Here is a 13189-nt window from a genome sequence, read left to right as displayed (position 1 = left end):
AATGGGCGAGTTATTATCTTAGCCTCCCACACTAACCTATGAACTTCTACGAATAGGGACCAAGCCGATTTCCTCTTCTGTCATCAGGGCCCTATTGAGTACATGGTTCCCGCCCTCAAGACTGTCACAAATGTGCTGGGAAGATGAAATAAACTTGATAGTCATTTATTGAGGGCTTCTAAGTGCCAAGTACTGGACAGAAGCCACAAATTTACTTTTATTGAGTGTCGGCTGTGTGCCAGTATTGAGACGATGGAGTAAGAGGGAGAATTCAGGGCACCACAGCTTCCAGCCAGGGTGTTTAAATACAATCTTCATTCCAACTCTTCACTTTATACCAAGTACCAGCTCGGCCATAGAGACCCCCATCCAGGCGGCGCTGAAGGAACTGAGAGGCAGACACCCAGATAGAACAGCAAAGTGGGCTTATGGGGGTGAGAGGCGGGGAGGGCAGTGGCCAATAGGCTTCTGAACTGAGAGCCTCAGGGGCCGGACAGCATTCCGGACTGAAGGCCCCAAGTAGACTCTGACCCATGCATTTATTCTCCCTGAACAGGTGATCACTATTAACAAACAGGTGTTATGTGTTTTCTCATAACACAAAACACGCCAAGTAGACATCTGGTGCCCGCTTACAACTGATCACAACCTAAAAAGTATTCTCCGTGAGGGAGCCACGGGGGCAGGTTCTTAAAGAACTGTAACCGGTTTGTGATATTTATACATTGTCCTGCCACTTTGGAATGCCCCAAGTAGTTTTCTACTTGGCGGGGGGGGGGGGGGGGGTGGGGCTGTGTGCTGGTTTTCCTTGCCATCGTTCTTCCTAGCAAACGATATATTCTGTCATACACTCGGCATTCATCAATATTCATAAACTTAACATTTCTCAACATCAATATTCATAAACTTAACATTTCTCAACAACTTTAGAGTTAAGGAAACAGAGGCCCAGACTAACTTAAGATACACCAAAACTCAGGCTCAACATGACTACCTGGCTACTGAAGGCCTGTTTAAGGAGATATCAGGAAATCCAGTTTCCATGTCAGGGTGGAGTTGGATCTGTTCATACAATAAGGACCAAGACCGCCCTCGTCTCTGCCTGGGAAATGTACAGTGTCAACTGAGAATTATATTTTGTGCTTTCTGTTATCCCCAAGGGCAAACAACAAGCAGGAGAATCTCTGGAGCCTAGGAGGCGGAGTCTGCAGTGAGCCGAGATTGTGCCACTGCACTGCAGCCTGGGCAGCAGAGTAAGACTCTGTTTCAAACAAACAAACAAAAAGTCTGTTTTAAATATCTTTCTTGTATACTCCTCACATTGTATCATTTTACTATCTCTTTTATACTTTGTAACCACTTCTACTAGTTTTCTAATCTATTTGTTTTTTCAAGAGGAAACTAATCTTTCTAATTATGAAAGTGTAGTGAGTGGCCCGGTGCAGTGGCTCACACCTGTAATCCCAGCACTGTTGGAAGCTGAGGTGGGAAGATCACTTGAGGTCAGGAGTTCGAGACCAGCCTGGCCAATATGCCCAAACTCTGTCTCTACTAAAAACACACGCACACACACACACACACAAATTATCCAGGCATGCTGCATGCCCTATACTTCCAACTACTAAGGAGGATGAGGCACAAGAATTGCTTGAACCCAGGAGGCATAGGTTACAGTGACCGAGATTGTGCCACAGCACTCCAGCCTGAGTGAAACAGTGAGACTCAGTCTCAAAAAAAGAAAAAAGTCTCCTCTGTATATATATTAATATATGTCTTAGCCCATTCAGGCTGCTAGGACGGAATACCATAGACTGGGTGGCTTATGAACAACAGACATTTATTTCTGATAGTTCTGGAGGCTGGAAAATCCAAGATTAAAGCACCAGCAGATTCGGTGTCTGGAAAGGAAGGGCCTGTTTCTTGGTTCACAGATACTTGTATTTTTTTTTTTTTTTTTTTTTTTTTTTTTTTTTTTGAGTTGGAGTTTCATTCTTGTTGCCCAGGCTGGAGTACAATGGCGCAATCTCAGCTCAACTCCGCCTCCCAGAAGCAATTCTCCTGCCTCAGCCTTCCAAGTAGCTGGATTACAGGCGTGCACCACCATGCCCAACTAATTTTGCATTTTTAGTAAAGATTGGGTTTCTCCATGTTGTTCAGGCTGTTCTCGAACTCCTGACCTCAGGTGATCCACTCACCTTGGCCTCCCAAAGTGCTGGGATTACAGGCATGAACCACCGTGCCCAGCCAATACCTGTATTCTTACTGCATCTTCACATGGCACAGCTCTCAGGGACCTCCAGTGTAATGGCACTAATTTTATTCATGAGGGCTTGCCTTCATGACCAGATCACCTCCCAAAGTCCACATTTCCAAATACCATCATGTTGGGGATTTGGTTTCAACATGGGAATCGGGGCGGGGGGGAATATAAACTGTCTATAGTATATGAATGTATATGTATGATAGTTAATTTTATGTGTCAACTTGATTGGGCCACCAGGATGCCCAGGTATTTGGTGAAACATTATTGCGTGTGTGTGTGTGTGTGTGCGCGCGCGCGTGCGCGCACGCGCGAGAGTGTGTGTGATGGTGTTTCTGGATGAGGTTAACCCTTTGAGTCAGTAGACTGAGTAAAACTGGTTGCTCTCCCTAATGTGAGTGGGCCTCATCCAATCAATTGAAGGTCTGAATAGAACAAAAAGCTTGAATAACAGGGAATTCTTCCTGCCTAACTGCCTTCAAGTGGGAATACGGGTTTTTCCCTGACTTCCAACTCAGACAGAGACACTAGCTCTCCAGGGTATTGAGCCTGCTGGCCTTTGGACTAGAACCACACCAGTGGTTCTCTTGGATCTTCTGCTTGCTAACTGCAGATCTTGGGACTTTTTGGTCTTCATAATTACATTAGTCAATTCCTTATGATAATCTGCTTCCATATATGTATACATTCTATTGGTTCTGTTTCTCTGAACGACTCTATTACTGTGTGTGTGTGTGTGTGTGTGTGTGTGTGTGTGTGTGTGTGTGAGAGAGAGAGAGAGAGAGAGAGAGGAGATTATACTGTTAATATGTTAATATACTGGTCTGTGGGCTCAGCATCAAAGTAGGAATTTGCAGCACACTCTACAGTTTTCCTCAACACCTAGACATTTTCCATTTCTTAACAGAATCAGAATTTGGGGAGAAAGGAACATTGATAATAAATTGTCATTTTACAAATGATGAAACTAAAGCTTAGAGGAATAATCAATCACAGTCCATAATGAATGTATTGGCTGGACAGTCCCATCTCTATGTCATACCGCGGCAATGTTTTTAAAAAAAGTTTGCTTAAGGCTTATATGGAAAATATGTCCTGTGCTTTAATTGGAAAAGTTCCCCCGACATGTTTTACAACCTTTTATGGTTCATAGCACCTCTGAGAATCTATTGAAACCTGTGAGTTCTCTTCCCAGAAGTGATTCCATAAAAGCACAAACATAATTTTGCATATAATTTTAGAAACTCATCCATGTAGCCCCTGCCAATGCCTGAGCCATCGCTAAAGAAAACCTGCTTTAAAGCGTTAGCTATACAGTGATAGGAAGGAGTTCAAATCAGCTGTACAGGCACAGCCCACTTAAAAATATCTCATGGCATTTTCTACACTTACAAAACAGGAATCCATATTATCATTAGTATTATTATGTTTTTTAAGAGGCAGGGTCTCTGTCACCAGACTGGAGTGACAGTGACACAATCACAGCTCACTGCAGCCTCAAACTACTAGGCTCAAGTGGTACTCCTGCCTTAGCCTCTCAAGCAGCTGGGACTATAGTCATGAACTACCGTAGCTAGCTCCACATGATTATTTTTAATTTTTGAGACAGGGTCTTGCTCTGTCACCAGGCTGAATTGCAGTGGCGTCATCAGGGCTCACTGCAGCCTCGACCTCTCAGGCTCAAGCAATCCTCCCTCCTCAGCCTCCCAAGCAGCTGGGACTACAGTCATGCACCAACGCGTCTGGCTAATTTTTTATTTGTGGCTATGGGGGTTTCACCATGTTGCCAAGGCTGGTCTCAAACTCCCACGCTCCAGTGATGGGAATAGCTTCAATCAAGCAGGGAGAATCAAATGATGGGAATTCTAGCCCCATAATGGGAATCTCCAGAGATTCCCCATGAGAGAGAGTCAGAGCTAAGCATACTCCAGGCCCAGAGAGCCTGAAGTCAGTACCCACTGTGATGTCTACTCAAATAGGAGACATATTATGGCTTCAGCCCTCCTGCCCTGGCTTCTAAACCAACAGCTCCAGGAGGACAGTGGGGAGGAGAGGCCAACCCTATGCTTCTTTTCCCAGTGCAGGCTTCCTGCTAAAGAGGCCCACTCTGGGAAGGGAGAAGATTTGACGCTGGCTAAACCATGTTTGGCTTGTTGATTAATGTATTGAACGGGACATTCAATTCCTGAATTTGAAATGCTGACTTCAAGTGATTTTAAAACTGTGTGTCACCTAAGAGGAAGAAGAAAGTCATTGGGTCTGCTGGATTTTCATCCAAAGAGGGGAATAATTCCCACCTGGAGTACACTAAAGGAAAGTTGGGAGGGAAAGGTAAAGTTGCATTCGATTGCCTTCAGAGTGGGGCTTACCCAGAACACTTTGGAAGAAGACCCTGGGAAAGCCCTGGTGGAAGGCACACAGCCCAAGGGCTCTCAAGAATCTCCTTCCTAGCCATGCTGTGACAGTCCTCAGCCATCACCACATGACCAGCCATCTGAGACCCATAGTAGAGCCACAAGTCTCAAACCCCCCACAGCTAAGGAAGTAACTCAGAGCACAGCATGTGACCTCTCCTGGTGACACTTGAGTAGTAAGAAGTGGCAGCTCATCCACAGCAGGTCTATATTTAAACCTTCACTCATGGCAGGCCTGTTGCTATTTGCGGCTGGAGCCAGCTCATGTTACCATCCAGCCTCGGTGCCCCACTTGCAGAACTCTGGTGTATAATAGGCAGGGATAGCCTGTGGGGCATGCAGAGGTCACCAGGAAGGAAAGCCTGCTGAACACAGATTCAATTTTCTAGCAGAACTCCAGGTCCTCTGAGTTAAAGGAAGCATTATGGATGCTTAGCAGGCAAGTTTTGGGGTAGTCATATTCTTCTAATGCAAATTATATTATTAGAAACTCCAATGCAAATTATATTATTAGAAACTCAAGCATAATGCTGCAATATTAATGTAATATCTTTCCTTTAGGTGGGAAAAGGTATCATGGTAAATTGCAGATGTTTAAATTACAATAAACAGTGCAAATGTTTTCTGTGCCTTCTTCAAGTAAGAATTCGCATTAACTGAACATGATGTTGGGACAGGATGGGAGTGGCTCTGATGAAGGTAGAGAGGGGCTGGTGATTCTTGTAACGTATCTTTAGGATATCTGTAATGCAGGGGCCCATTTGTCAGACCATTTGCTAGAACAGTTTGGAAATCTAGGTGTTGAATACCATCTGGCTATAGTATTATGCTATAAATACATTTTATTTAATCTGCATGTACATGCTGACAAATAATTACTTCATGCTTTGATTCAAATACTGAAAAACAGCATTGTAATTGTTTTTCACTTGTTATGCATACAGCCTCCTCCTGTAGAAAGTTTTCAGGTTTGGGCAGTGTCTACAAAGCTGATTTGAATCATTTCGTATCACTGTAACACTTTAAGGCAAGTTTTCTTTCACTGTAGCTCAGGAATTGCCAAGGGCTGCATGGATGAGCTAAAATTATATGCAAAATTATGTTCCTGCCCTTATGGGATCACTTCTGGGAAGAGAATTCACAGGGTTCAGTAGATTCAGAAGATGTGCTCATGACCAATAAACAGTTAATAAACAAACCAAGTGAGCTGGCAGGTTGCTTGAGCCCAGGAGTTCAAGATTAGTCTGGGCGACATAGCTAGACTCTGTCTCTAAAACGGAAAGAAAGAAAAAAAAACATTCTTGGGAGACTTTTCTAAATAATGCACAGGGACACACCTCCCATATAAGCCTTAGGCAAACATCTTTTTAATTTTTTTAAGTACTGCCCTATGGCACAGAGACAAGGCTATCCAGCCAAAACATTCATAATGGACTGTGACTTATCACTTTACTTCTCTAAGCTTTAGTTTCACCATTTAAAAAATGTTAATTTATTGTCAATATTCCTTTCTCCCCAAATTCTGATTCTGCTAAGAAAGAGTCCAAGTGTTGAGGAGAAAAGTGTTAACTGTAGAGTATGTTGCAAAATTCCTAGTTTGTGTCGAGACCAGTTATGTGTATGTTCAAAGGGCAAGTGCCAGCGTGAAAGCACGTGTTCTTATTTGTATTTGCACTAAGTGTTTTCCCATCTTCTTGCTTGTGTTTTTCTGACAGTTCAACTTGTGCTTCACATTCTAGCTTCTAGTTAAAAGAATTTCTCATGATTTATTGGTCATACAGAATCCTGGCTATCTCCCTTTGGGTAGCACACGAGAATGTAAGCATTATTTTTAGTGGGCTGCTCCTCTGTCTGTAGACAGTGTGATTTAGTGGAAACCTGGGTTTGAATCCAAGCTCTTCACCTGACTGCTTGTGTGTCTGGTGAAGAGCTTGGATTCAAGCACAGGGCTAAATACAGAGTAGCCCAGATAAATTTTTGTAAAAGAAAATTGGCTATAAGCAAGTGCTTTATCCTCACAGGAACTCAGTTTTGCCATCCTGAAATCAGGAATTTTTTTTTAAACATCCATGACCTCCTGAATATAATCAGGAAATTGAATTAGATGCTCTCCAAGGGACCTCCATCCCTAGAATACAACGTCTCTGCCTGGGCCCGTTGGAAACTTGCTATAGGGAGAGGAATGATCTCATAGCTGGTGTCTGTGCCATTATGAGGCTGTTCTGCTTAAGTGCCTTATTTCGTCATCAGCTGTTTTCAAGGGACAAATATTCCCACAATGGCCACGGATGATTCTATACTGCTGTGGCCACTGTAAGCCTTAATTTTCCATCCCTTGTTCTCACTCTCCATGAGTGACCAGGCAGAAGCCTTCTAGCCCAGGTGGGAGATGCTAAGGTCAAATGATGATAATGACAGTAAGAACAACAACAATAAGAGCAGCTAACACTTATTGAGGACTTACTTAAAGTAGGTTATGTTATTTCATCTAAATGCTAAACTTATGAGGTAGACACTGTTGATAGAGCTGTTTTATGGTCCATGAAAGTAAGGCCTAAAGAGATGATTTTCCTGAAGCCATACTTCTAGGATGTGGCAGAAACAGAGTGCAAACATAGGACTGTCTGAATCCAGAGGGCAGTGCTCTTGGGAAGGAAGGATGGGGGACAAGAAAAGAGATATGACCTGGAGATTCAAGAGGTAGAGTCAGAATCAGGATTAACTGGTTAATAATTAGCTTGGGGATGTCAAGGACGAGCATCTCTGGTCTCTGGTTTGGTGCTGGAGTGGGTGGATATCATGCTATCATTTATGGATAGTAGCAATGCAGTGGCCTTCACAGAGGGTCATGTTGGATGAGCAGGGGTTTAAGAAGCAGTGGTGAGATAAGGAAGAGCGGGGAGGTCTCAGCAGGCAGGACAGCCTGAGCCAGGGCCTAGGGTGGGTCTCACACGGAAGACCCTGAGAGTGGCCAGAAGGAACAGAGGGTGACCGCTAGGGAAGGTGGGGCTGCTTGGGGAGTACAGAGCTATGGCATAGGGTTGGGGGGGCCCTGGTGCCCAGGGGAATTGGGACTTACCAGTAATGGAGCCCTCAAAATGTAAGACATGCAGACCTACCACTTCTGTCTGAGCAAAGCAATGTATGCTGTATAAGCAATGCTGCTGTCCTGGGCAGGGACACCCATGAGGAAGAACCATGGCGTGCACAGTCAGCAGATGGTAGGGTCAGGAGGGTTTCAAGCAAGATTTTGAGCCACCGAGGGAAACAGTGGGATTCCGTATCTCCTAAAGCACAGTCTGTGGAAGGAGAAGTACTCTGGGGACCCAGGAAAGAGGGAAAGTAGCATCTCTGAGAAGTTGTGCATAGCCCCAGATGGAGTAATAATCACTTATTCACTTGTCTGGAGCCTCCTTGAGACCAGTAACTGTGTCTCATCGATTGTACCCAGTGCCTAGCTCAGTCCTGTTCTCTTGAATTCACACCTCACCAGCCCCATGAACAGTGAGAGCTAGGGCAATGAATGATGACCACATCACAGACCATGAATGTGGTAAGGTTAGCCAGGGTCACAGATGGACCTAGAGCTTCCCCAGATGACCTCTGCAAGGGCACAGACTTTGCAGGTCATTCCATGTTGCCCTGTAATACACTGATTCAAGGACTTCTAACTCTGGCATGACCAGGTAGAATCTACAATGACCCCAGAGCAGAAGTAGCAACCAGAAGCCCCAGTGGAGTGTAGATGAGGAACTGCTCCTAAGCTCAGGAGACCTGCTGCTGCAGTTCCTGGCTGATAAGAGGCCTCTGGAGAAGAAGAATGACCCTCCCATTCTCTCGGGTTCTATTTCCAGAGATAGTTGTATTCAGCTTCATTATCCTCCTCTTCCTCCCCCATGATGCCAAGTAAGAGCTCAACACAGATGTTAATGGTAAGACATTATTTCTATGCCATGTGGGTAATTCTGATTAGCTGGACAATCAGATATACAGGAGTGTGAAGGCAGAATTCAGGGTCTCTTAGGGCAGAAGGCTCTGATTGCTTTGTTGAGAATCATCCACTACAATAAGGGATTCAGGATGGATCATGATGAGAGAGGAGGCAAAGTGGTGTCTCCATAGCTGGAAGGCAACTTTGACCTTGGAAACCATCGGAGGGAAACACGGGCTAAAGTGCAGGCAATGTGCCTGATACCAAGGAGGAGCTAGCAATCTCTTGGGTCTGGTATGTATGGAGGAGGAGACTTGCTGGTCCAGCTCAGCACTAGTTTTGCTGGGATGCAGATTCAGTGAGAAGTTGTGCCCTAGTCAACTTGAAGCCACACTTCTCTAGTCCTATGTACAGGCTGCATTAGTGAGGAGCCAGGACTACCCAAGCCAGGGTCTGATGATGGACAAGTTTCTTTTTTTTTTCTTTCTTCCTTTTTTTGAGACAGAGTTTTGCTCTTGTCACCCAGGCTGGAATGCACTGGTATGATCTCAGCTCACCATAACCTCCACCTCCCAGGTCCAAGCAATTCTCCTGCCTCAGCCTCCCATGTAGCTGAAATTACAGTTGTGTGCCACCACATCCAGCTAATTTTGTATTTTTAGTAGATACAGGGTTTCTCCATGTTGAACAGGCTGGTCTTGAATTTCCGACCTCAGGTGATCTGCCTGCCTCGGCCTTCCAAAGTGCTGGGAGTACAGGCGTGAGCCCCCATGCCTGGCCTGTGGACAGGTTTCTTAGTAGTAACCTCCCTGCAAAGAAAATTCTGGAGTCTTCATAAGTCAAAGATGCTGTGGAGACAAAACCCTGGTATCTGGAAACCACTGGCTTTGTGATGCTGCCTCTGAAAGCCTGCCTCCACTCATCCTTCTCTCCATCAAGGAGGTGAAACTGATCCTGTCTGTGGCCCCAGGTGGCATGGACCAAGACATGGGGGAGCTGGTGTCTTGTGTGCCTTAATCCTTTGTGGTCATGGTATCTCCACCTCAGCAGGTGTTACTGAAGTGATATTTACCATTATGTTCCATGTGAAGAGTTTCGGTGCATTAGAGAATGCTGCATGCCTGTGATCTCAGCTACTCAGGAGGCTGAGGTGGGAGGATTGCTTGAGCCCAGGAGGTCAAGCCTGCAGTGAGCTATCACACCACTGCACTTCAACATGGGCAACAGAGCAACACCCTGTCAAAAACAAAACAAACAAACAAAAAAAACAGTGGAGGTAGTGAGAAGAAAAATTAGTGGCTTTTTAAAAATATAGGCTGAGGGCCAGGCATGATGTTTTATGCCTGTAATCCCAGCACTTTGGGAGGCCAAGGCAGGTGGATCACCTGAGGTCATGAGTTCAAGACTAGCCTGACCAACATGGAGAAACTCCATCTCTACTAAAAATATAAAATTAGGCATGGTGGTGCATGCCTATAATCCTAGCTACTTGGGAGGCTGAAGCAGGAGTACCACTTGAACCTGGTGGAGGTAGAGGTTGCAGTGAGCCAAGATCACACCATTGCACTCCAGCCTGGGCAACAAGAGCGAACTCCATCTCAAAAAAAAAATAATAATAATAACATACATATGTATAGTTTGGGAAGTGGCTATTAAAAGGACTGTTAGCAGAAGTGACAGTTCATCACTGCAGAAAGATAAATAGAGTTGATATGAAGCTGTCAAACTTGTTGACTTCTGTTTTCTGGGTACAACTGTGGAACACATAGGGAAGACAAACAGCTGGCTGCTAACTTTGGTCACATAAATGGAAGTTAAGGAAAACTGGATCATAAAAGTGATGGATAAGGGAAAAAAGTGCTAAACCATGTCTTTAAATATTTTGCTTATCTTATTTTCCTCAAAATATTGTATATATGTCATGTTGAGATAGTTTAATAATATTAGTTTTTTTTTTTTTTTTTTGAGACGGAGTTTTGTTCTTGTTACCCAGGCTGGAGTGAAATGGCACAATCTCTCACCGCAACCTCCACCTCCTGGGTTCAGGCAATTCTCCTGCCTCAGCCTCCTGAGTAGCTGGGATTACAGGCACACGCCACCATTTCCAGCTAATTTTTTGTATTTTTAGTAGAGATGGGGTTTCACGATGTTGACCAGGATGGTCTTGATCTCTTGATCCACCCGCCTCGGCCTCCCAAAGTGCTGGGATTACAGGCTTGAGCCACCGCGTCCAGCCAATAATATTAGTTTTTTAAAAGGCATTAGGGCCACCACAATTTTTAAATGGGGATGGCTGCACAATTTGGGGAATTTACTAAAAATCGTTGAATTGTGCACTTGAAACATGAATTTTGTGGTATGTCAATTATATTTCAATAAGCTTCTTTTTTAAGAGATACTATGGAATCAGATAAGCAGTTCACGTAATTCCTGGTTTTATGTAGAAATTGGTTGTTGATGGTACCTGTGCAGACGAGTTACCACGGTACAACAATTACGGTGGTTGGAAATTTAGTTCAGTATTTGAATATCTATCATGCCTATTTGTGACTTGTGCATATACATTTAAAAACAGTTGCTTTTCTAGCAAAATGGGCAAGAACAGTTTTAGTGGTGCGTCAGAATTAGAATCCAGACTGCGGTATGTGGACCTTTTACTTGAGGACCCTCTTAGAACATTATGTTATCTAACAATTATTATTAAAAGTTAAATAACCTTGGATTAGGCAGCGATTTCTCAGATATAATACCAGAAACACAAACTAAAAAGAAAAACATAAATTAGACTTCATCAAAATTAAAAACTTTTGTGCCATCAAGAATGTAAAAAGACGACTCAGAGAATGAAAGAGAAAATATTTGTAAATCTTATTTCTAAGAAGAGAATTGTATCAGAATACAACTGGGAGACCGAGGATGGAGGATTACTTAAGTCCAGGAGTTTGAGACCAGCCTGGGCAACATAGCGAAACCCTGTCTCTACTACAAACAAAAATAAAAAATTAGCAGTGCACGGTGGTGCACACCTCTAGTCCCAGCTGCTTGGGATGCTGAAACAGAAGGATTACTTGAGCTTTTGAGGTTGAGGCTGCAGTGAACCATGATCCCACCCCTACACTCCAGCCTGGGCAACAATGTGAGACCCTGCCTCAATAAATAAATGAATAAATAAATAAAATTTTCAAATGCAAGAACAAACTCTTCTGTAACATTAGAAACTTTACATTTTTTTCTCCTTGAACTTGTATTTCCATTTTACATCTCATTAGCACTTCATCCTAATGTAATATTTTTATTTTCTCTTTGCTTTCTCCTTCCTTCCCTTCCTTCCTTCCCTCTCTCTCTTTCTCTCTCTCCCTCTTTATTTTTTAAAATTTTTATTTATTTATTTTTATTATACTTCAAGTTCTGGGGTACATATGCAGAACATGCATGTTTGTTACACAGGTATACACCTGCCATGGTGGTTTGCTGCATCCTTCACCCTGTTATCTACATTAGCTATTTCTCCCAATGCTATCCCTCCCCTAGCCCCCAACCCCCAACAGGACCCTAACCCTTCTTCTTTCTTTAGACAGGATCTCCTGCTCAGTCACCCAGGCTGGAGTGCAGTGGCAAGATAATAGCTCACTGCAGCCCCAATCTTCCAAGCCACAGTGATCCTCCCCCGCCTTAGTGTCCTAAGTAGCTGGGACTACAGGCACACACCACCACGCTGGACTAGTTTTTTTCGTTTGGTTGGTTTTGTTTTTTTGTGTTGTTTTGTTGTGTTTGTTTTTTGAGAGGTAGTTTCACTCTTTTTGCCCAGGGGAGTGCAATGGCAGAATCTCAGCTCACTGCAACCTCTGCCTCCTGGATTCAAGTGATTCTCCTGCCTCAGCCTCCCAGGTAGCTAGGATTACAGGCATGCGCCACCATGCCTAGCTAATTTTGTATTTTTAGTAGAGATGGAGTTTCTCTATGTTGGTCAGGCTGATCTCAAACTCCCCACCTCAGGTGATCTACCTGCCTTGGCCTCCCAAAGTGCTGGGATTATAGGTATGGGCCATTGCGCCCAGCCTTTTTTTTTTTTTTTTTCAGAGGTGAGGTTTCATTATGTTGCCTATGCTGGTCTCTAACTCCTGAGCTTTCAAGTGGTCCTCTCACCTTTGCCTCCAAAAATCCACCTTTGCTTGGATTACAGGTGTCATTCACTGCACCTGACCTGTAATATTTTTCTGTGCTTGAAAAGTCTTTTGTTGGTCATCTATAAGATTTCTTTACAAAAATACATATGTATAACTTGAGATTTAAGATTTTTCTCTTTTCCTGGAATCATACATCTCTGAATAGTAAACTCTTTTTTTCTTTTGAATGAAGCTACCAACACAATTTTTAGTCACATGTAAGCAAAACAACATAAATATATTACAAATTTTCATAAACAATTATTAAATGAAAAATAAAATGGAAATGCATTTCTTAATGAGGTAGATAGAGCTTTTTTAAAAAAAGTTGTGTGTCCATTGATGGAAATAATATATTTTAGACTGCAACAGGAATTAGGGTCAATTGTCTTTCTGCTTTTCATTTGGTTTATGAAAG

General features: G+C 43.5%; 1 protein-coding gene across 2 annotated transcripts in view; it reads left to right on the top strand.

Annotated features, from left to right (window-relative positions):
• Positions 1 to 13189, top strand: part of FSD2 (fibronectin type III and SPRY domain containing 2) — a 55835-nt gene that overhangs the window by 897 nt on the left and 41749 nt on the right. The window contains exon 1 of one of the 2 annotated variants that reach the window (XM_035303941.3): positions 5015 to 5113. The exons of the other annotated variant lie outside the window; for it this stretch is intronic. The gene's annotated coding sequence lies outside the window, so the exon portion shown is untranslated. Of the gene's footprint in view, positions 1 to 5014; positions 5114 to 13189 lie in introns of those variants that run through there. 2 annotated transcript variants of the gene reach the window in all.

The sequence above is a fragment of the Callithrix jacchus genome, chromosome 6, assembly GCF_049354715.1.
Source record: "Callithrix jacchus isolate 240 chromosome 6, calJac240_pri, whole genome shotgun sequence".
NCBI lineage: Eukaryota > Metazoa > Chordata > Mammalia > Primates > Cebidae > Callithrix > Callithrix jacchus.
This window is presented reverse-complemented; position numbering and strand designations above follow the sequence as displayed.